At 35.6% G+C, this 24,619-nt stretch overlaps 1 pseudogene; it reads right to left on the bottom strand.

Annotated features, from left to right (window-relative positions):
• Nucleotides 1–590: 590 nt before the first annotated feature.
• LOC120083969 lies at nt 591–11,559 on the bottom strand (annotated as a pseudogene).
• Nucleotides 11,560–24,619: the final 13,060 nt, after the last annotated feature.

Below are 24,619 nucleotides of genomic sequence, written 5' to 3'. Positions count from 1 at the left end.
GCATGGGTACGAGTGGCTAGATTGTCAAATCAAACCTCCCACTTTGGGGATTCTTCTGATTTGGGAGCTAGGAACTCAACTACACAAGATGGAATTCACTCCTTCCTCGAAGCAGGGGTAAGTAGATAGTTTGCTCCCTTAAGTGCTGATTTCGGGGCTTGAACGATGTGGCACCACACACCTTCTCAAGGCCCGAGAGGTGTCCATTCATAGTAGAACTATGATGTATTGTTCATTAGAGGGATCAGTGGTACTTAATGAGTTAGATGTAACTATAGGGGCAAAACGATAAATTGGCCCAGCTGTACTTACGAGCATATGTGAAGGGTTATCGTACTGTTGACTGGTTATATCTGATGGACACAAAAATATATCTGTAGTGACAAGAGTGCAGCTGTCGGTCTTTAGTGAAGTGTTCGACAGTTAATGGAGGGTGGATCTCATAACTAAAGAGTTTAGTCAGCTATTCACGTACCGTTGGAGCTTCAAGCTACAGGTCCATAAGGTCCTCTTGGTAGCTCAATGGATTTAAGTTGAGAATAAGTGATAAGCGCTCGCGATGCTTGTTGGATGCAAAGCTAGAGGTCCTTCTAGGATCCCTGCAAACACTCACAAAAAAAGCTACTTAGATCGAACTTAGAATCTATGATGGTTACTCTTAGATCCTAAGACAACTCACTCCAGAATTAGCTTGATCAAGACAAATCCAATGAATTGATTTAAATATTAAATTTAAAGCAAGATTTGAAAGAAAAAGACAACACCAAAGGATTGAATAAGCACAAGCTTTTTACTATGGATAATCTGAGTTTTGATTAACATTACAAGCCATTTTATAGGCCAAATGGTCGTGGATAGACCAAGAAACTCAAAAGTCATTCAAATACAATTAATTGCAAATTGTAAAAAATAACAGTTAGAAACTTGAAACTTAATTGCATACTAAATTATTAGTCAAAATGTAAAACTAGAAATGTAGAAAGTCTTCAAATTTCCTTAAATATATCCTCTAGAAGGCGGCAAAGTAGATATGCACGTTTGATAAGGTTTGACATCGCATTTCCCCATACAGTGCACACTTGACAACATTTTCTTCACAAAATCTGCACACTTTTTTTGACCATCATGTCATCTTCTAAACTATAGGACTTTTCCCATGTCATCTTCATACCATTATCTTCTTGACTTATTGAACTAATATTATATAAAACTTTGTTCTCAAAATTATTTGTCAGTTCTTGTGAATTTGCTAGTTTTTAAAGATGTAGTGTGAATGCCTCTTGAATCTTCTTTACCTTGCTTATTGTAATTGGTCCTTTAGGTACATGCAATGGTTCAATGGTTGAATTCAAATCATCCCTCCTTTCTTTAAAAGGATTTGTCCTCAAATCAAGGTCTTGATTCCCTACATCAAAAGGAGTCAAATCAGCCACATTGAAAATAGAACTAATGTTGTACTCACCTCGAAGATCCAATTTGTAGGCATTATCATTGATCTGCTTTATCACTTGAAATAGACCATCTCCTTTTGGTTGAATTTTAGACATCCTTTGATCTGGAAACCTTTCCTTTCGTAGATGAACCCAAACCCAATCACCAGGTTTAAAAATAATTTTCTTTCTCCCTTGGTTTTTGCTATTGATAAGCTTTTGATTCTTCTTTTCAATCATTTCTTTGACTTCTTTATGCAAATTTTTGATGTATTCTGCTCTTGAAACAATTGCATCACTAGTAAACATATTAGGTGGCAAGAGTGATAAATCTAACGAAGTGAATGGATTAAAGCCATACACAACCTCAAAAGGTGAACAATGAGTGGTGCTATGTATTGCTCTATTGTAAGCAAACTCTACAAAAGGTAGAGTTTCCTCCCAAGACTTGAGATTTTTAGACATTAATGACCTAAGCAAAGTTCCCAATGTATGTTCTATTAACCACCTCAGTTTTCTCATCGGTTTGTGGGTGACAAGTTGTTGAAAACAAAAACTTAGTTCCCAATTTACCCCACAAAACTTTAAAAAAATGACTTAAAAATTTGCATCTCTATCACTAACAATGGTCTTAGGAATCCCATGCAATCTAACCACTTCCCTAAAGAAAAGATTAGCTATGTTAGTAGCATAATCTGTTTTATTACATGGTATGAAATGTGCCATTTTACTAAACCTATCAACTACCACAAAAATGCTATCATGATGTCTTCTAGTCTTTGGTAGTCCTAAAACAAAATCCATGCTAATGTCAACCCAAGGTTCACTAGAAACATCTAAAGGTGTGTAAAGACCATGTGGTTGTGCCTTAGACTTAGCCACCTTACATTTGAAACATTGTTTACACACTTTATTCACATCCTATCTCATTTTCAACCAATAAAAATGTTCAGCCAACAGGTTATATGTTTTAAATTCCCCAAAATGCCCCATTAATCCTCCCCCATGAGCTTCCTTCACAAGCAACTCTCGAATGGAACACTTAGGAATACAAAGTTTTCCTTTCCTAAAAAGCATTTCATCAAACAAAATATAATCATGCACGTTTTTCCCTTCTAAACATTGAATATACACATCATGAAATTCAGATGTCTCTATTTTGTACAAATCAATCATGTATTTAAAACCAAGAATTTTTGTACCAAGGGAAGAAAATAATGCATACCTTCTTGATAATGCATCGGCCACCACATTATCCTTACCTTTCTTGTAATGAATGACATATGGAAATGTCTCAATGAACTCTACCCATTTAGCATGCCTCTTGTTCAACTTTTGGCTTTTGAGGTGCTTCAAGCTTTCATGATCCGTGTGGATGACAAACTCTTTTGGCCACAAGTAATGTTGCCAAACTTACAAAGCCCTTACAAGTGTATGTAATTCCTTATCATATGTGGGGTAGCTAAGTTGTGCTCCATTTAGCTTCTCACTAAAGAACATGATTGGCCTCTTTTCTTGCATCAAAATAGCTCCAATCCTACCCACTTGCATCACATTCAATTTCAAAAGATTGGTCAAAGTTAGCAAGACAAGGTGCACTAGTCAATTTATTTTTCAATTCATTAATGTATTTTCTTGCTTTTCTTTCCATTCAAATTTCACATTCTTTTTAATAAGTTCATTGAATGGTGAGGCTATGCTACTGAAATCCTTAATAAACCTTCTATAAAAACTAGCCAAACCATGAAAAGATCTCACCTCGGTTGCATTGGTTGGTGTTGGCCACTCTCGAATAGCCTTGACCTTTTCTTCATCAACTGTCACCCCATCCTTTCCAAAAATGAATCCTAAGAAATTGATTTGGTCTAGACAAAAACTACACTTTTTGAAATTGGCATAAAGCTTTTCTTCTCTAAGTTTAAGCAAAATTGTCTTGACATGCAACATATGTTCATTCAAATTTTTTGAGTAAACAAGAATATCATCAAAGTATACTACAACAATTTTTCCAATGTATTCTCTAAAACATGATTCATTAGTCTCATAAAAGTACTTGGTGCATTGGTAAGACCAAATGGCATAACAAACCACTCATAAAGACCAAATTTTTTTTTGAAAGCCGTTTTCAACTCATCTCCCACATGCATTCGAATTTGATGGTAACCACTTTTAAGATCAATTTTTGAAAACAAGTTTGCACCATGTAATTCATCTAGCATGTCATCCAATCTAGGAATAGGATGTCGATACTTTACTGTTATTTTGTTGATGGCTCGACAATCAACACACATCCTCCATGTTCCATCTTTCTTGGGCACTAAAATGACTGGAACCGAACAAGAACTCATGCTTTCTTGAACATAACCTTTATCCATGAGTTCTTCCACTTGCCTTTGAATTTCCTTGGTCTTGAATGGATTGGTCCTGTAGGCTGCCATATTTGAAAGCATTGCCTCAGGTATGAAGTCAATTTGTGCTCAATTCCTCTTAAAGGAGGCAGACCTGTAGGTGTATCTTCATGTGGAAACATGTCATTAAATTCCTGCAAAAGAGACTTAAAAGCACTAGGCAAACCATAATTAGAGTTAGGTTCAATTACTAAACACATTCCTTTGCACATAAGTACAAAGTTTGGTGCTTCGAATGAAAATATATTCCTCTCTTCCCCCCTTCTCATATTCAAACTCACACTCTTTCTTTTTTCCTCAAAATCACTCTTTTTTCTCTCTTGGTTTTCACTCACCTTTTGCCCCTCACTTTTTTCCTTTTTTTTTTTTCGCTCTTCTCCTTTAACTTACTTTCTTCTCTCTTCTCTTGATCCTCAAATTCTTTTTTTTTTCTTTTTAATTTCACTTGATCGCATTGTACTTCATATGGAGATAATGGAAGCAAAGTAAACTTCTTCCCATTCAAAGTAAATGTGTACTTGTTCAACAAACCATCATATGTGATTTCTTTATCATATTGCCAAGGTTGGCCCAATAACATATCACCCGCATGCATAGGTAGTACATCGCAAAGAACCTCATCCTTATATCTTCCCAAAGTAAAAGAAATAAGAACTTGGTGTTGGGGTTTGTGCCCTAAAGTCTCGTGTCCAGTAGTTTGTAAACAACTTTGTACGAACACTTGTGATGTGTAATATAAATGATATTTACTTCACTACTTGACTTTGCACATTTAGATTTTTTCATTTTACCACAAACCAATTAACTTAAAATCCTAGTTATCTGTATGTAAGTTAAGAATATATGTGGTGACATACAAGTGGACCATGTCTTGAGTGATAACCAAAATGGTCTGTAGTATATGGATATAGGAGGGAAACCTTATCCTGGTAACGCTACGGATGCGGCCCGCTGATACGTGTTGTTAATGCGATGAAATAATGGTGTAGAATGTGATGGTGGAATATGCGTTGTGCATGCAAGTTTTCTCAGCAAGATCCAAGTATAAATCCTACTGAGTTGCCTGGTAAGCCCAGGGTCAAACATAGGGACTAAGGAAACAGTGTGCGATGGTAATTTTAGATCTCTTTGCGGTGACAAATAAAACAATGCATTGATTAGTATGTTGTTTGAAGTATAAAGTTTATGCGGTGGAGTTGAGAAAAGAGTCAATAATACGAAAGATACGATGAGTATGCGGGGGAACGGGTTGAGAAGGGATTTAGCTAACACTTCCTAAGATTGCGTTCATGTTATGCGATCATGCTACATACATACAACAACAAGTCATCTCTCAATGCAAATGCTATGGCTTCTAGTTTTAAAAGCATGGGATGTATGGGATGATGTCTATAGGACTTACATCTAAGCCTCTATTCTTGTCGGTGCGATGACGAATGACACACACATACACAAGGCGACCACATACTACCATAACCTATCTCTAGGGTGCATGCGATGCATGTTGGCAAACAGAGCTTATCTCTAAGTCTCTATCTCTTGCTTATGCAGATCTAATCTTGCTTTCTCAAGTCTAGATTCTAACCTAGCTCTCTCAAGTCTTAGGTTCTTTCTTTAGACTCTCTCTCGAGTAGCTCTAAAGGGGTGATGAACGCAACATAAGACAAGATGATCGCATGCAATGAAGATCCTAGGTCATGTTAGCTAAGTACTTCTCAACCCATTCGAAAGTTTAGTTACTCATGCATATTGTAAAGAGGGTGAATAGATGTAGAAATGCAAGTTTCCATTCTATATAAGAAATCAAAATACAGAATGATAATGTGAAATAAAGATAAAGAGTATGGTACAATTTCTTGCTTCCCAAGGCTTTTACACTGTTCTTCTCTACTTTGCTCAAAAGATATTCTTGCTCTCATAAGAGTCGGCCCTCTCTCTGTTTTCCATGCTCCCTCGCATTCTCTTGAGCTGATGAGGATGATCTTCTAGTGTCTTTTCCCTTCTCTCGCTTCTGCCTTCTACGTATAAGGAAACTAAGAACAAAGGCTAACTATCTTCTATATGGCTCAGTGATGAAATGCAGAAATGCATGTCATCTTAGGCATTTTACTTAGAATTATGAAGATTGTTAGGCAGAAATGCCTCGATCATGATAGAAATTCACGAGAATATGAGTTTGCATCGATCAACATGTCGAATCTTAGTTAACCCGTTATTTTGCATTAATTATGCATTCAATGTTCTATCTTATAGCTAATACAGGAAATTAACCACAAACGCGAAAACCGGACCACCGTATAGACGACCGCATACGAAAGAAACATTCCATCACAAGGGCAAACACATCGATCAACGCATGGATATTGTGGTAATCATCGTATGAATCCATCGCATGAGAGTTACGTGCATCAAGCGAATGCGGTCATTGACTGATTGCGGCTGTGCGGACAAGGCAACTAATGGGATCAACATAAGGTAGGTAGAATAAATGCATCAACGCATCTTACCTCGAGAAATCCAAAGATGATATTGACATTTCACCTACCATGTCGTTAGTGGTAGAGGTTCAAAAAAGGACTAACACACCGAACGTCAGACTTAGAGCAGTCCAATTAATGCTGTCGGCGATCCAAGCTCTATAATAAGAAGCCGAAGAGCTGAAATTCAATCATCTGGAGATTATCCCTCAACTGGGGATTTCTTCCGCTATCCAGGAAAAATGCGTGAGAGACGCCTGAGAGTTCTTCATCTCCGTCATCAATTCCAAGTGACGATAAGAGCCTTCGACCAGAGTTAGATCTCGAGAGAGTCAGCTCCTTTGCCCATCCATGCCACCAACCGGCAGCCTTGATGCACATCCGCTGGAAGCAAAGTTTTACTTCCAGCCGGTCATTTCTTTTTCCTTTCTGTTTCTATATTGTATTGTATGACATTTTGAATTAAGCAATTAATACAATGTGTTTTCAATGCATTTCTCTATTCCTTCGACTTCATCTCCATCTTCTTACTTAGCATCTTTACTTTCATTGCAACATTTAGTGGGATTGCTTGGGTATTGCATACTTAGTCATATGGATTAGGGATATAAAGCATGTAGCAACCCACCGAAAGGTGTGCGTTGTGCGAGTATGTGAGTAATCTTATTTTCTTAGTGTGAAGCTGCTGCAACACCTGTCTATGGGCTAACGCATTGCTTGTCTATGAGTGAAGTCAGCAACAATCAACTGCCCGAGAGGGTAAGTGGTTGGACGCATTAAGCAAGGTTGCATTGTTCACTAGGGATAGTAACAATCTTAGGTCAGCGAAGTTTATGCGATTGTCTTGTATTATGTTTGCTTCATTCGTCCATTAAGGATACTCGGGAGGGTAGTCTAAGGACATGATCTAGGCTTGGGAAGGTTAGGTTAGAATCTAGGCTTGGAAGAGCCAGATTAGAAGACATAATACAAGAGATAGGTGCTTAGGAATGAGCAGTATTTGTTATTAACGCATCGCATGCATCTTAGAGATAGAATACGATTGAATGCGGTCACTACAGCGTTGTGTGTATTTTGCTCATCGCATAGGAAAAGAGTAGAGACATAGGAATAAGCTCTATGGACACTTTTGCATTCAACATATGCATCTTAGAATTAGGAGCACCGAATTTCCATTGGAAAATGACTTGCCATGTATGGTTGTAGCATAATTGCATGGATTGCATTGACTAGGGTTGCCCTTGCGATCACTTTTAAGTTTTGCAATGAAAACATCTCTACATTTTATCTATTTTCCCACACATTTATTTCATGTCAAGGTTTGTCGCATCTCTGCCTTTCATGCATATTCTCATTGTGTTTTCTGTTAGATAGAGTAGGAGTAGGATTAACATAGCAATATCCCTTCCATTCTTTTATTCAACCGCCGCATGCACAATAACTGCAAGCATATAGTTACAAGTCCCTGTATTCGACCTCGGATTACCTAAGAAACTTGCGTCCATGTTATACTTGGCGTAAATGCAAGAAAACTTGTGGCAGGATGCATGGTCATCGCATACATTCATTAACGCAATTTTCATTCCAACGCATGACTGTCAACGCATATCTTAGGAACATGCATCGCATACCGCATCCAAGAGAAGTTGGTTATCGAATAAAATTGACTTTCAATTTCCACACATCACTCAACTGGAATGAAAAACCGAACTCCTTCAATGAAGGTGGCCTTCGGTATTTATAGAGCTTCAGGGTGAAGAGCTTTTTCTCTCAAATGATTGCATTGATGGGATGTCATTAATTCTCTGTTTGATGCGCCGAATAATTGTCACCGAAAAGTTGAATGTACTTGCTACAGTGTCGTTAACAGCTTGTCAACTTAATTTGAAATCGGCCGTTATCAGCTTTCTGTCCCATCGTGATTTATTAAGCTTTTACATTGATGCGCGGGCTCTATGCGGCCACCTCCTTGAGCAGATTTTTGCGAATGCAAACGATCGCAATCTCTTTATGTGCTCGGACGTTAATTTCTTTGGATCGCAATTTCGCCTTGCGCCAATGCATTTTCTGCACAAAATACATAAATTAGCTGTTTTTAATGCAATGGACGCATGCGATCGTAATGTTATAAACTTAATGCTTTTGGACGCAATTTTATATATTTTTACCATCGCAATCCTTCATTGTTTTATAACTTTGCGTTGTAATAACGTGCATTTATACCCATTATCACCCGCTTTATGGAATGGAACAAGTGTTGTGACTTGTCACAGATGATCTGATCCTGATCATTCGTGTAAGGGACATGTGAGCAGGGGTGTCTTATACAAAGAGTTTGTATAAGACCTGACCACGAAGTGTTAACATCTCGTTATATAACACTGTTCATAACTGAGACTTTACTTCACTAGGATGACCATAGGTAACATGACCTCAATCCTGAGTGAGTTGTGAACTCCTACCATTGAGGGCGATCCTTTGATTTGCATGGTTGCAAGTGGCCAGAATGCAGACTCAAACCTACCATTTTGGGGATTCGTCTGATTTGGGAGCTGGGAACTCAGCTACACAAGATGGAATTCAGTTCTTCCTCGAGTTAGGGGTAAGTAGATAGATAACTCCCTTAAGGGCTGATTCCAGGGCTTGAATGATGTGGCGCCACACACCTTCTCATGGCTTGATAGGTGTTCACACATAGTGAGACTTTGTTGTATTGTTCATTAGAGGGATCAGTGGTACTTAAGAAGGAAGATGTAATTACAGGGGCAAAACAGTAAATTGGCCTGTTGTAATTATGAGCATCTGTGAAGGGTCATTGTATTGATGATTGGTTATATCCAATGGACATATAAATATATCTATGGCAAGAAGAGTTCAACCGTTGGTCTTTAGTGGAATGTCTGGTAGTTAACAGATGGTTGATATCGCGACTAAAGAGTTTAGTTAGCTATTCACGTACCGTTGGAGCTTCGAGCCATAGGTTCATAAGGTCCCCTTGGTAGCTTGGATAAGTTGAGAGTCAGTTTTTGGATCAATTTGAAATGTTCAAATTGACAATAGAGAGTTCGATTATATATGATATAATTGAATGAGTTAATTAAATATGATATAATTAACTTTATGTATGAGATACATTAATTTGGAGGAAATTGTATATAAATATGATTTATATCTAGTAGAGGAAAAAATATTATAATCAATATTTTATATTAATTTATAAGTTATGAATGTGATAAGATCACATTAATTGAACGATTTTGAAAGGAAATGGGAAGGCGCCTCTTCGTTTAAAATAACGAATGAATGCATTATAAATAGCATACGGTATGTTGATCTCGGTATGCGCGGGTATTGTGAAAAAGACAGTGTTATCGTTTAGAAAATCAGTGCCTATACGATAAGACTGCACGATCGCTTACATATACGATATTGTTAAGCGATCGTGTACCAATTACACCGTCGCGCGCTATTATCTAAACGATCGTTTACCTTTTTACTAAGTGATCGTTTAGCTCCCGGTATTTTCTAAACAATCGTATAGACGATCACTTAGTTTTTTCTACGCAATCGTTTTGGACGATCACTCACCCTTTTTCCTACACGATCGTATAGACGATCATCTACCTTTTTCTACACTATCGCTGAGACGATCGCTTATTTTTACTACACGATCGTACACTTTACCTAAACGATCAAGCATATTGTCTATGAAATAGACGACCGCATCTCCTACTTGCTTGATCGTTATGTACGGTCGCTCTTCCTTCTTCCCTCTACCAAATCCGAACAAAAGCCCACACTTTGGATTCTCACTCAAGAATACTGAGAGCTCTAAGTGGTGTCGTCTTCTCCGATTCCTTCTGTTTGAGTGGTGACTGTTCGAGGTAGACGATTGGGCTTCAAACTCGAGAAATCTTCATCTGGTATGATTTCTTGATCCCTTTAGCATTATGAAAGTATGTTTGAATGTATATGCGGTAATTCTGTCACAATGAATTGGAAAGATCCGCTTCCACTCATAGGTAATCTTGAATAAGAGTTCCTTCATTTGAGAGTTTACCTTCAATTCTCCCTTGTTTGTTAACCATTGAAGTTTATATGGTTTTGGATGTGAACGAGTAGTGAGTTGGAGTCTTTTTACAAGAGAACTACTTACTACATTTGTGCAACTTCCACTATCAATTATCAAGCTACATGGGGTTCCTTCAATCAAGAACCTTGTGTGAAATAAGTTCTCCCTTTGATCTTCAACTTTCTCCTCCTTGATCTGCACATTAAGTACTCTTCTTGCAACTAAGGATATGGATTTACCTTCTTCAATATACTCATCATCAAAGGCTTCAGATTCTTCCTCAAGGCTGCCACCTTGTTCATCACATTCATTTTTTGAATCAATAATTCCATTTCTTATGACCATGACTTTTTTATTGACACAATTTTTGCTCATGTGCCCAAATCCTTTGCACTTCCAACATTGAATGGAACTAGATTTCTCTCTTTTCTCCTTTGAAGCTTCATTCTTTTTAGTATAGGTGCTCTCGGCTTCCACTCTTTTAGGAGCCACAAACTTCCCTTTTGCTTCACCCTATTCACAAAACCATCATTGTTCCAAACTTTAGAATTTGGAAAGGTATTAGCTTTAGAATTATACCTCTTGGAAGGTTCCTTTTCTTCTCTCAATTGTTATTCAATTTTGGTTGCATAATGATACATATCTTCCAAGTATAGTTGTGGATATCTATCAACGATATGAGCAATTTCTCGATTTAAACCTCCAAGGAATCTAGACATGGTGTTTTCTTCTTCTTCTTGAATATTTGCTCTTTCTATTTCCATCTCTTGATAATATTCAGCTACACTTTTTGTTCCCTGCCTCAAAACTTGCAATTTAGTTCTCAAATCTCTTTCATAATGTTTTGGAACATACCTCTTTCTCATGGCTTCTTTAAGTTCTTCCCAAGTTTCAACGGGATCCTCCGCTTTCCTCCTTTTCTCGGATTTAAGATGTTGATACCAATTTCCCACATGGTTAGAGAATTCGGCAATTGCAAGTCTCATCTTCTTATTCTCACTAAATGTGTTGCAATCAAACTCATGTTCTTTCTTCCTTTCCCATTCCAAGTATGCCTCCGCATCCGACGTTCCACAAAATGGTGGAATTTTGAGCTTGACTCCACTATCTCTATCTTCATGGATTCTTTCTCCTCGTCTAGGGTGCATATTATTTCTTCCTCTTCCTTTCATGTTTCCTCTTCCTCCAATTTGTCTTTCTTGTTCAATTAAGTCAATTACTCCCCCATCTTCTTGTAAGACTCTTTATTGTTGTGCCCTTCTTTCTTGCCTATCTTCCCTCATCATTTCCATCATGCCTTGAATGGCTTGAAGAATCGCCATATTAGTATCTTGTACTTGTGGTACTCCTTCACCCTGTGACATTTTAAAGTTAGTAATAAAAGGACCTCACCACACTTTTCATCAATTTCACTTAAGAACACTTGTGTTTATCACTCAAGGGTAGGATTTGGGTACAAGGTCAAAGATATAAGGGTTGGCTTATATTTTTGGTGTAATCTCACTAAAAGTTTGATAAAAACCAATTCAAAATGATCAATTCTCACAAACTAAGACTAGAGTAAGTAAATGTAGGCTAAAAATAAAACAAATCTGGATTTTTTTTTTCAAATGAATGACAAGAAACTTTCATGTGCTTTGGACCTTTGATTTCTTTTCTTCTTTTTTTTTTTCTCTTTTTTTTTTCTTTATGATCCAAGATTTGATTTGAAGAAGTTTTCAAGACAAGTTGTACTATATCTTGTTACAAGCTATAAGCGATTACTATGGAGAAAAAAAAATTGAAATAAAATAAAGATAACACCTCTAAAGTCGGCCAAGAATGATGAACAAATGCTCTGATACCAAATGATAAGCACTCGTGATGCTTGTTGGATGCAAAGCTAGAGGTCCTTCTAGGATCCATGCAAACACTCATAAAGAAAGCTACTTAGATCGAACTTAGAATCTATGATAGTCACTCTTAGATCCTAAGACAACTCACTTCAGAATTAGCTTGATCAAGACTAATCCAATGAATTGATTTAAATATCAAATCTAAAGCAAGATTTGAAAGAAAAAGACAACACCAAAGGATTGAATAAGTACAAGCCTTTTACATCGATAATCCGAGTTTTGAATAACATTACAAGCCATTTATAGGCCAAATGGTCGTGGATTGACCAAGAAACTCAAAAGTCATTCAAATACAATTGTAGAAAATAATATTTAGAAACTTGAAACTTAATTGCGTACTAAATTATAAGTCAAAATGCATAACTAGAAATGTAGAAAGTCTTCAAATTGCCTTAAATATCTGCTCTAGATGGCGACAAAGTAGATATGCATGCTTGACAAAGTATGACATCACATTTCCCCATGTAGTGCACACTTGACAACATTTTCTTCACAAAATCTGCACACTTTTTTTGACCATCATGTCATCTTCCAAACTATAGGACTTTTCCCATGCCATCTTCATGTCATTCTCTTCTTGACTCATTGAACTAACATTATATAAAACTTTGTTCTCAAAATTATTTGTCAGTTCTTGTGACTTTGCTAGTTTTTGAAGATGTAGTGTGAATGCCTCTTGAATCTTCTTGCCTTGCTTCTTGTAATTGGTCCTTTAGGTACATGCAATGGTTAAATGGTTGAATTCACATCAATAAGTTTTTAGGTCAGTTTGAAGTGTTCAAATTGACAAGAGGGAGTTTGATTATATATGATATGATCAAACTGGTTCAATTATATATGATATAGTTGACATGATGTATGGGATACATTAGTCAGAGTATGATATAGTTGACTTGATGTATGAGATACATTAATCAAAGGAAAATGATATAAATATGATTTATATCAAGTAAAGGAGAAAATGACTATGGTTTAAATGTTATATATGATGTAATATTAAAACTATAGGTTATAAATATAATATGATAAGTTAGTTATTATATTTATTTACAATTAAAACAATTATGAGATAATTGTGGGTGGTTTCTCCTTTACCCTGCGTGAAAGTGGGAGGTTGTATTCAGTTTTCATAACTGAAGAATAAAATAAAAAATGTTTTCATTTTGTAAAGGATCGCTTCATTAAGTACACTGATAATCGTTTAGCTCATGAGAGACTACACGACAGCTTTCAAGTGTTTGTCTAAACGATCGTGTTCATGTACCATTCTCTAAACGATTGTGTAGATTTTTACTAAACGATCGCATGGTAAGTGAGCTTCACTAAACGATCGTATAAATGATCAAACCTATTTTCCTAAACAATCGTGTTCCTTTACTAAACGATGAAGCACCAAAGTCTATACGATAGACAGTATCCTTCTTTCACTTGTTTGGTCGTATAGTGCGATCATAGTTTCCTCCAACCCTCTACTAAATTCATAACAGAGACCACACCACCTGAATTCTCACTCCAAGAATACCAAGGTTACTGAGTGGTGGTGTTCGAGAGGTTACTTGTTCGTTGAGAAGATTGTTCATGATTGACCAGACGATTGGGTAGACAATCGTAGCGACAGTGAGAGGTTGATGGTCCGAGTCTTCACGAGAGCGAGAGAACTGTGAAAGAAGAGTTTTTCAAAGGTATGTCTCTCACTCCTTTTGTATTTAATTTCTAAAGCATGTCGTAATTTGTTGGAAGATGCATAACTAGTTTGTATGTTTGTGAATGCTTGTAATTCTGTCACAATAAATTTGGATCGATCGTGCTTCGCTCATGGGTTCTCTTGGATAAGAGTTCCTTCAAGGACAGCCATGTTCAAATAATCAATTTATTCTTTAAATCTAGATTAAACGACCGATACAAAGATTCATGGACAACCTAAAAACTTAAGCATGCTCATCTAATCTATGCTACAAGGGTAAATTCAAAGCATGGACGATTATAAGGATGCGTGTGAGTTTGAATTCAACTAGCTAAGACATGCGATCATGATAGAGACGTCAATCCAATACATAAAAGCAAGTCTAAATTAAACAAGATTCAAGAAAAACATATTTCTGAATTAAAGCACAAAGATTGAACAAAAAAACTCATCAAAATACAAATAACGTTCGATCCAAGAACTAAACAAAAGATTACATCATCGATTCATAGGCAAACCAACGGGATACGTTCCAATACACGCTCATAATCCAAAAACAAATAATAAATAATAAAAATACTAAAAACTGAAGGGAATTAAAGAAGAATGAAGATTAACTTCGGCCTCCATCGATTTGACCTCCTAAATTCGGCATAAATTGACCTAGGATCGAGGAGAAGTATATATAGAGATCAATGCAGCGTTGCAACGCTGATGCAGCTGAAGGGAGGCGTCAGACAAGAAGTCCAATGCATGGCCAATGCTCACTTGCGTGCGCACCTCATTGTTTGTTCATCAATGGTCGCAGTGTCGCAACACTCTAGAGAAGCATTGTAATGATGATGCTTTTGTCTTCAAGCTTTGGAGTTCAAGCATTGAGATGTGTTGGAACGCTGATGATAATTCAACTCCGGAGCGTCGTGACACTTGGAATAGCGTTGCAACGTTGAGTCCACTGTCAGATACTCGTTACTCGCTGCTCGACGACTCGACGCTCGTTCACTCGGAAAAATTGGATGGCATTTTGGTAATTTCAGCTCTTTTGAAGTCCAAATGTTCAAATCAACTCCAAATTGCTTCAAATTAACCCCTTTCTTTACCAAATAATTAATTCTACCTCTTGATTGCTCGATACTTACAAAATAGAAAAATAAACACATAAAATTCACTAACGATCCCGAATTAAGCTAAGAATAATAGCTCTTTTTTAAAGCTATCAACGGTGTTCCACTACAGGTAGCTTAGGGCACCCTAGCTTGATCACCAAGTTGTGTCGTAGGTCTGGGGTGGAGATTCCTCATGATGAGAAGAGGATGGGGCGTTGAGCCACCATCTATAGGTCATCGATTGTCGCCTTCCATGGGCGAGATGCAAAGTAGCACAATTTTGATGATGACGAAGAGGATGCGGATGTTTCTATGGCTGAGCAGCTTTCTGGTGCTGATCCCCAGGATCAGTACGAGATTCCGGTGGCAGAGGAGTCTTATGGGGAGCAAGCCCTGAGGATATCCACTGAGGTGCTCAGGGTGGCCATTGGGTCACTACGAGTGAGTCAGGAGATTGCTCGTCGGACGAGGCGAATGGAAAGGACATTGAACTTTATTGCTGTAGAGAACAACCTCTATTACAACACCATTGGATTCCAGAGCGGTCTTCAGAGAGACTCAAACTCTCCTGACTCTAATTGATGCTAGCTTTCCTTTCCTATTTGTGCCCTCGGTTGTATTTTCTTTTCCTTTTCTTTTCTTTTCTTTTTCATTTTTGTTATTTTTAGTTTGTTGATTTTTCTTTCTTTTAGTTTTGCTAACTTCTTGTTTTGTTTTGTAGGTTTCTTTTGCTTTTCCTTTTATTTTTCTTTCTTTTGTAAGCCTCTCCATCTCGTGTGCGATATTGTTTTCAGGGGAAGTTTTATGTTCCCTTGATTTTTTTAAAATTTTTTTTTATTGAGCTTTACTTGAGATACAATGGGGGCAATGTATTACTTTAAGTTGGGGGTAGGGTACCTATTGGGTAGTTTTTATTTTAGCTTGGGGTTCTTGAGCGTTGTGCTCAGATAATGTTGTGTGTTCGATTTCCTTGTTAGCTTGTTTGCTCTGTTTTTATCACGATAGTTTATGACACACTCTTTCTATGATGAAATTTGCATGAAGGAACATTAGAAAAGAAAAATCGTGATTTTAGCCTAATTTTAAAAAATTTTCTTATTTCTCATGCATCTTTAAGACATTATTTTGTGAAATTAAAGTCTGGCATGCTTAAAATTGGTTATTTGGTTTATACTTCTGTTGTCACCCCCGAAAGGTCCACCTTTGAATTAGAAGTAACCACACTTGTTTTAGAGCAAAACTAAACAAAATGGATAAAATAAGGCCTACTGTGAATAAAGAAAAAAAAAGAAAAAAAAAGCAAATTAGTTGCAATTCTAAAAAAGAAAAAAATATAATAAAAATAAAAAATGCATAAAAAATGAGAAATTTATTGACGTGCTTGCAAAAAAAAAAAAAAAAAAAAAAACATAGTTTGTGTGTGTGCATGGATAGAGGTGAAAAGAACTACCCCGCCGTGTCTAGTTAAGGCCCTACGAGAAAAGAATGGATAGGTTCCTGATGGTAAGGGTGTGAAAGCTAGTCCTTTAGGTAAGATAGATGCCCTTTATGTTTTGTATGTGTGTGTTTAAGCACCCTTGTCCTAGTATTGCCCCCTTTTTTTTTGCAACTGTGGTATGTCTGAGGTTGATAACCAAACCAGAGTAGAAGGAAAATGGGATGAGGATCTTATAAAACTTTTCCAGGCTGTGCATGCTTAGCAAAACTCTAGGCTCACTCATGCATGAATAGATTAAGAACCATTCTTAAACTTGTGCTTCATTGATTGATCATAATTGATTTTCGTTCTTGATTACAAATTTTATTCTAATTGACTGTTGAGACTGAAGGAACAACCTTGCAAATTAAGCTAGCATATCTTTAATTATCTTATATTATATTTGATTGTGTGCTTCTAACTTGCTTAGGACGAGCAAGAATTAAGTTGGGGGTGTTTATATCTAAATGGTCCACTTGGTGGTATTTAATAGGTCTACATATCTCACCATGAATTCATTCTAAAAATGCAGGTGATTTAGTCCCTTCTTTGACTGATGATGATCTAATGATTAATTTTCCTTGAGAGCAAGCATCACATGATACTTCATTAGATTGAAGAATCTTCTGGCTCTTCAGTGGGTGTCCATTTGAATTCTCAATAATTCTTCTCGTCATTGTAGATTCTGGATGACCTAATTTGTCATGCCAAATTGTAAATATGTCTAGATTCATGAACTTCAGGTTCATTATTGTATATGTTTCAATTACTCGTATATGAGTATAATATAATCCAGAGGATAAAGCGGACAAATCTTCAAGTATACGTTTTTCATATGAGACAATAGATATAATATAAAGATACTCCATATTATTCTTTCCATCAGTCTGAATATGATAACCATTACAATGTAGATCTTTAAAACTAAGTAGATTTCTCTTTGATTGACTAGAGAACAACGCATTGTCAATTGTGAATTTTATTTCTCTAGGCAAAATAATATTTGCTTTTCCAAATCCTTCAATCAGGTTTGTAGAACCTGATATTGTATTTGTTGGGTTATATGTCCTATAACTCGAAGTTTGTAAACATTAAACATATTCTATTTGCAATAAAGATGTTATCGATTTTTTTCAATAAAGTTGTTATTGAATTTGTAAATTGCATTTATAGTTTCCTAAATTTAATAAACTAACGAACCCATGGCTATAACATGAATACTTAAACTTTATGTAAAGACATAAAAAGGATCAAGTTTTAGTATATAGCCAAAATGGTCTATAAGTATGTGGATAGGGTTGGGTACCTTAACCTGGGGACACTATGGTTGCGGCCCACTTTGTATATTGATACAAATGATGTGATCCCGAAGTTGTTCATGTGGAGACATGCAAGTGGAGGCATCCTATGCAAAAGATGTTTGCATAAGACCGGACCATGAAATAGTCATTTTTTCTTTATAACGACCGTTTATTGTTAAAACTGACCATTTCAATTTTATGATCTAAGGTAACTCGATCTTAATCCTGAGCTAACTATGAACTCCTGTTTATTTGATATTATCCTTTAATCTGCATGGGTGAGAGTGGCTCAACATTGTCGCTCAATAAGCCTTCCATTTTAGGGGTAAGACTGGATAAATAATTGGGAACATAGTCATGTGATTCATAATCCACTCTTACCCATCTTAGAGTTAGCAGATAAGTTGTTCTTTTAAGTACTGACTCTTGGTCTTGACCAAAGGAGAATCACCCTCTCTATGGTTGAGAGGGACTTGGTTTATTGGTAGGACCATAAACCAATTGTTTATTAGAGGATCCGTGGAGACTTAAGGAGCAAGATGTATGACAAGGATAAAAAATAATTTTGACCTAGCTATAAATACGAACGACCTGCGAATGATTGACTTACTGATTATGGTTAAATCAAGTGGATAGAAATATATCTACAGTGAAGAGAGTGCAACTACTGAGCTATAGTGGAGTGTCTCGGTAGTTAACGAATATTGATTAATTCGGTTTAAAGAGTTTAGCCAATTAATAAAAAATTGTTGGAGCTCATGATCTATAGGTCCATTAGATCCCTCTACTAGCTCGTAAAAGGATCAAAACCTTAGAATAACGTGTTGAGATGATTTCAAATGTTCAAATTTGATATAGGGTTTGGATTATTATATTCGATATAGGATTTTGGAGAGTTGAAAATATTTAAATTTGATTTAATATAAATGTTTAATCAACAAATTAAACAGAGTTTGGAGAGTTAAAAATATTTAAATTTGACTTAAATATTAATAACATGAATATTTCATGTTTGAATTAAGTGTTTTAATAATTTAATTAATTCATAGTTTATTTATTTAAAATTTTTGAATTTATGAAATTCAAAATATATAATTAATTTAATTATAAATAAATAAATTTCATTTCATGAAAATAATTTGAAATTTCATTTAAAATTAATATAAATGAGATTAGTGGGAAAAGTTGGATTTTTCCACTAATTCAAATACCTAATCCACTAATTGAGTGGATTATTGAGTGTCAATGTCACAATTAAATCATTTTGCATGTTCGAATTATATATATACAAGTTAATTTGAAGGGAAGTGATTCATGCAAATCCAATTTTAAAAAGGTGAAAATTCTGGAAAATTTTTCTTCACTCCAATTCTCAAATTCCACTTAAATATCTCTCAATTTGAATCCCAGAATCCAATCTAAGGCTTGAGAATAGTAGAGAAGACTCTTGTGGTAGTCTACTTTAAAGATTGAAGAAGAAATTTAGGGAGAAGTGAAGCAATCAAAAGGATTCTATAAAGGTTGTATACTTGAAAACCCATTTCTATTTTTTCCTTGAACTTGCATGTTTCTTTACTAAAATTAATATATTTAGAGTGTTTAATATCCAAATTTCTACTGTATGTTGAATGTCAACTCTATCAATTGATACTAGAGCATGTTTTAAGTACTCAATTCACGTTAATTTTAGCTTGGTGGGTGTTTTTCATGAGTTACATGAAATGGGTGTTGAAATGGATATATTATGGTTTTGGCATTATTTTTCTCTTCAATCAAGATGTAATTTTTGTAATTAGCTCTTTGTTTATGGGCCTTAATGTATGACTAAGAGTCTGTAAATTTGTTAGAGTCAATATAGTTGCAATTAGGTTGTAATTGATAAAGAATCGAAGTATCATCAGCAACAAGTGAAGCTTTTGTCTTACAGCATTGCAACGCTGCCCTTGGAGCGTTGCATCGATGTTCTTCAACCAACCCAAATGAGGAGGATTTTCCCGTGGCATTGCAATGTTGGGATGAAGCGTTGCAGCACTATTCATTCTAACCTAGAACGCGCGCGCGTGACCAAACCGGTGGTTCAATTGAACCGGTCCAATCGGTTCATTTCTTGGAGGTTCGTTCAACCTATTTCAGATCGATTCAGCTCAAATTTCTCCCTTGGAGGTTCAGTTTGGGTGGTTTGGAGTTGGTTCGGGCGGTTCAAGACCTGTATTAAATTATTTTGTAATAATGTTAGGTTTTGCTTGCTTAGGATTCCAAAACCAGTCTATTTTAGTGTATGTTTAATTATTTATGCATTTTGAATGTATGTTTAATTAAATTAAATCTACTATGTGCATAGAGTATTCCATATAGATTTAAAATTCTACCATAAAAAGCATGTATCATGCATTAAAAATATGTTATAATATATAGTATGCATGATTTAGGGTTTCATGTATTTAATATAAACTGTTATATTAAATTATGGAATGCTTGATGTATGTTATATTTTATAAAGTGTTATAAAATGAATTAGACATTTAAAATCTATAACAAAGATATATGCATGCTCATATAGGGTTAGAAAATAACATCTTGTTTTAATAATGAAAACAAGTCGTTATCTGGTATAACTTTGGTTACAAACTGGACCGGTCTATAATCCTGTCTAAGGCTGGAGGTACTTAAGTTGACGGTTTATGGAATACCCGCTACCTGAAGATTATATTTGAATTATTGGGTGTTGTTAACCCGATTTTATGAGCATGGGTGAGCAATATGAGGTAATAAAATGATTTTATCACTTAGACATCTTAGGTTAAATCCAAATATAATCGTTATACTTGGATAATCACCTAGATTTAGGATGTTTTAGCCATATACCTAACTAAAGAACATATCCAAACAATTAGAACACTTCATGGGAGATTAATAATATATATGATATATTATTTTTAGCTCTCACGTCCCTAAGAGTTTACATCGTGAGATCCTGCTCGACTTCGTGTCGCTTTTACCGCGACTGCTCCATTCGAAAAGTGTTTGCATGTGTCAATAACAATGTGAATAGGGGAAGTAGTTCACAGTAAGTAGGTGAAGGAAATGTATAAACATATCATGTTGTCTCTTCTATTAGTTTGAATCGTGAGATTCTTATGTTGCGCATGCTGTCGTTTTTCCAGCGACTATCCCCTCAGAGGATTGTAACATAGGATTCAGAACAACTTAAACTTCAAAAGTGAATAGGGTTTCTTAGTTCCGTCTTCAACATTTTCTTCATATTCGGGGGCTTGTTGACACTGTTCTATGAAATCTAAAAATGGAAGGTCACACTTACAAACTTATACTAAATTTAGTAAGTTCTTGGCCGAAAACGGTAACTAAATAACTAATGGAATAAAGAGTTATTCTGGAATTAGGTTTTTAGTAAAGAATATCTTACTTTAGTGAAAGAGTATTTGATTGCCCCTCGGTAGCATCTATTTTGACTCACTAAAGTATTGTTGCAAATAAATAATGAAATCTGGGTATATTATTACTTTTGCTAAAATTAAATTTGGATTAGATGCAATTTCCTAATAAAATTTTGTTTATGTTTCAACATGTCGAATTCAATTATCCAACTTTTAGCTTCTGACAAATTTAACAGTGAGGATTATTCAAACTAGAAATCAAACATCAATATGATACTAGTTGTAGATGATTTAAGGTTTGTCTTAACGGAGGAATGTCCTCCAATTCCCAACACTACTGCAAACCGAAATGTTCGGGATGCATATGACAGATGGGTTAGGGAAAATGAAAAATCCTGAACCTACAACTTAGCTAGCATATCCGATGTGTTAACTAAGAAACATGAAAGCATGGTCACCACCAGGGAGATCATGGAGTTGTTACAGGCGATGTTTGGACAACTGTCCTCATCCATTCGACATGATGCTATTAAATACATTTACAATTCCCGAATGAAGGAGGGAACCTCTATTAGACAACATGTCCTGGACATGGTGGTCTACTTCATTATCGTAGAAGCAAACGGGGTCGTCATAGACGAAAAGAGCCAAGTCAATATCATCATAGAATCTCTTCCGAAGAGTTTCTTGACATTTCAAACAAATGCTGTGAGGAATAAAATTGAATATAATCCGACTACTCTCTTGAATGAGCTTCAGTCTTACCAATCCCTGATGAAAAATAAGAATCAGGAAGGGGAAGCAAACGTTGTAACCCAAAGAAAATTTTAGAAGGGATCAACATTTATGTTGAAACCTTTTGATAAGAAGTCCGAACCTTCTAATGATAAAAGTATCCAAATGAAGAAGTGGGAAAAAGGAAAAAAGAATACTTCGGCAAAGAATAGCAAGACAAAGTTGCAAAAAAAAAAAAAAATATTTCCATTGGAATGAGGATGGGCATTGGAAAAGAAATTTCCCTAAATATCTTGCTGAAAAGGAGGAAAAGGAACACCAAGGTAAATTTGATTTATTTGTAATTGAAACATGTTTAGTGAAAAGTTCTCATTTGACCTGGATACTAGATTCAGACACCACTAACCATATTTGCACTTTCTTTTAGGAAACTAGTTTCTGAAGACGCTGACAGAAAACAAGATGACTTTCAAGGTGAGAATAGGTGAAGTCATTTCAGCTCGTGCAGTAGGAGATCTAAAGTTAGTTTTTGGAGATGCTTACATTTTGTTGGAAAATGTATATTATGTACCCGACATGAAAAGAAATTTAATTTCAATCTCTTTTTTATTAGAACATATGTATAAAGTTATTTTTGATATCAATGACGTGTTCATTAGTTTGAGAGGTGTTCAAATATGTTATGCTAAATTTGAAAATAACTTATATATATTAAAACCGAATGAGGCAAAAACTATTTTAAATATAGAGATGTTTAAAACAGTTGAAACTCAAAATAAGAAACGATAAATTTCTCTTAATGCCTATCTTTGACATTTAAGACTTGGACACATAAATCTCAACAGGATTGAGAGATTAATAAAGAATGGGCTTCTAGACTAGTTAGAAGACAATTTTTTACCTCCATGTGAATCATGTCTTGAGGGTAAAATGACCAAAAGATCTTTTACAGGAAAAGGTCTAAGAGCCAAAGAACCTTTAGAGCTTGTACACTCAGATCTTTGTGGTCCGATGAATATTAGAGCTTGAGGAGTATTTGAATATTTCATCAGTTTTATTGATGACTATTAGAAGATATGGTTATGTTTACCTGATGCATCATAAGTCTGAAACTCTTGAAAAGTTCAAATAGTACAAGGCAGAGGTTGAAAAATTATTAGGTAAAAAGATTAAAACATTTCGATCAGATCGAGGTGATGAGTATATGGATTTAGAATTCTAGAACTATTTGATAGAACATGGTATTCAATCCTAACTTTTTGCACCTGGTACACTATAACAAAATGGTGTAGTAAAAAAGAGAAATAGAACTCTGTTAGACATGGTTCGTTTGATGATGAGTTAGGCCAATTACCTTAGTCTTTTTTGGAATATGTAGTACTGCAGTATTTATTTTGAACATGGTTCCCTTGAAAAGTGTTTCAGAAACACCATACGAGTTATGGAGAGAGCGTAAAGTTTACGTCACTTCGAGATTTGGGAATGCCCAATACATGTGTTGGTGTAAAACCCAAAGAAATTGAAACGACATTCTAAAGTAGCCTCTTTGTAGGATACCCCAAAGAAACAAAAGGTGGTATGTTTTATAATCCTCTGATAAAGTGCTTGTATCAACAAATGCTATATTCTTAGAGGAAGACCACATAAGATATCATCAACCTTGTAGTAAACTAGTATCGAATGAGATGTCTAGGAAAACTACAGATAAATCAACAAAAGTTGTTGATGAAACTGATTCGTTACATCCTTCTCAAGAATTGAGAATACCTCGACGTAGTGGAAGGGTTGTTCAACAGACTGATCGGTATATGGATTTAACAAAAACTCACGTCATCATACCTGATGATGGCTTAGAGGATCCATTGACCTTTAAACAAGCAATGGAGGATGTAGATAGAGACCAATGGATAAAAGTCATGAATCTTGAAATTGAGTCTATGTACTTCAATTCAGTCTGGGAACTTGTAGAACAACCAGATGGGGTGAAACCTATTGGTTGTAAATGGGTCTACAAGAGAAAATGAGACCAAGCTGGTAAGACATAGACCAAGCTAGACTCGTGGCAAAAGGATTTACCCAAATAGAGGGGGTAGACTATGAAGAAACCTTCTTTTCTGTTTCCATGATCAAGTATATTAGAATACTTTTATCCATTGTCACCTTTTATGATTATGAAATATGGAAAATGGATATTAAGACAACCTTTTTGAATGGCTATCTTGAAGAAAATATCTACATGTCTCAACCAGAAGGGTTCTTTGAACAGGGTCAAGAGCAAGTTTGCAAACTCAAAAGGCCCATTTATGGGTTAAAATAAGCATCTCGATCCTAGAATATAAGATTTGACACTGCGATAAATCTTATGGCTTTCAATAGAATGTTGATGAACCTGTGTCTACAAGAAAATTGTCAACAAAACTGTAACTTTTCTGGTTCTATATGTTGCTGATATCCTACTCATTGGGAATGAGGTAGGATTCCTTGCTGACATCAAGAGATGGCTAGCATCAAAATTTTATATGAAAGATTTAGGAGATGCACTGTATGTTCTTGGGATCCAAATAGTTTAGAATTGCAAAAACAGAACACTGGCACCATCTCAAGAATCTTATATAGACAATATGTTGTCTAAATATAAA

The sequence above is a fragment of the Benincasa hispida genome, chromosome 8, assembly GCF_009727055.1.
Source record: "Benincasa hispida cultivar B227 chromosome 8, ASM972705v1, whole genome shotgun sequence".
Classification (NCBI taxonomy): Eukaryota; Viridiplantae; Streptophyta; class Magnoliopsida; order Cucurbitales; family Cucurbitaceae; genus Benincasa; species Benincasa hispida.
The sequence above is the reverse complement of the archived record's forward strand: the minus strand, read 5'-3'. Positions and strand labels throughout refer to the sequence as shown.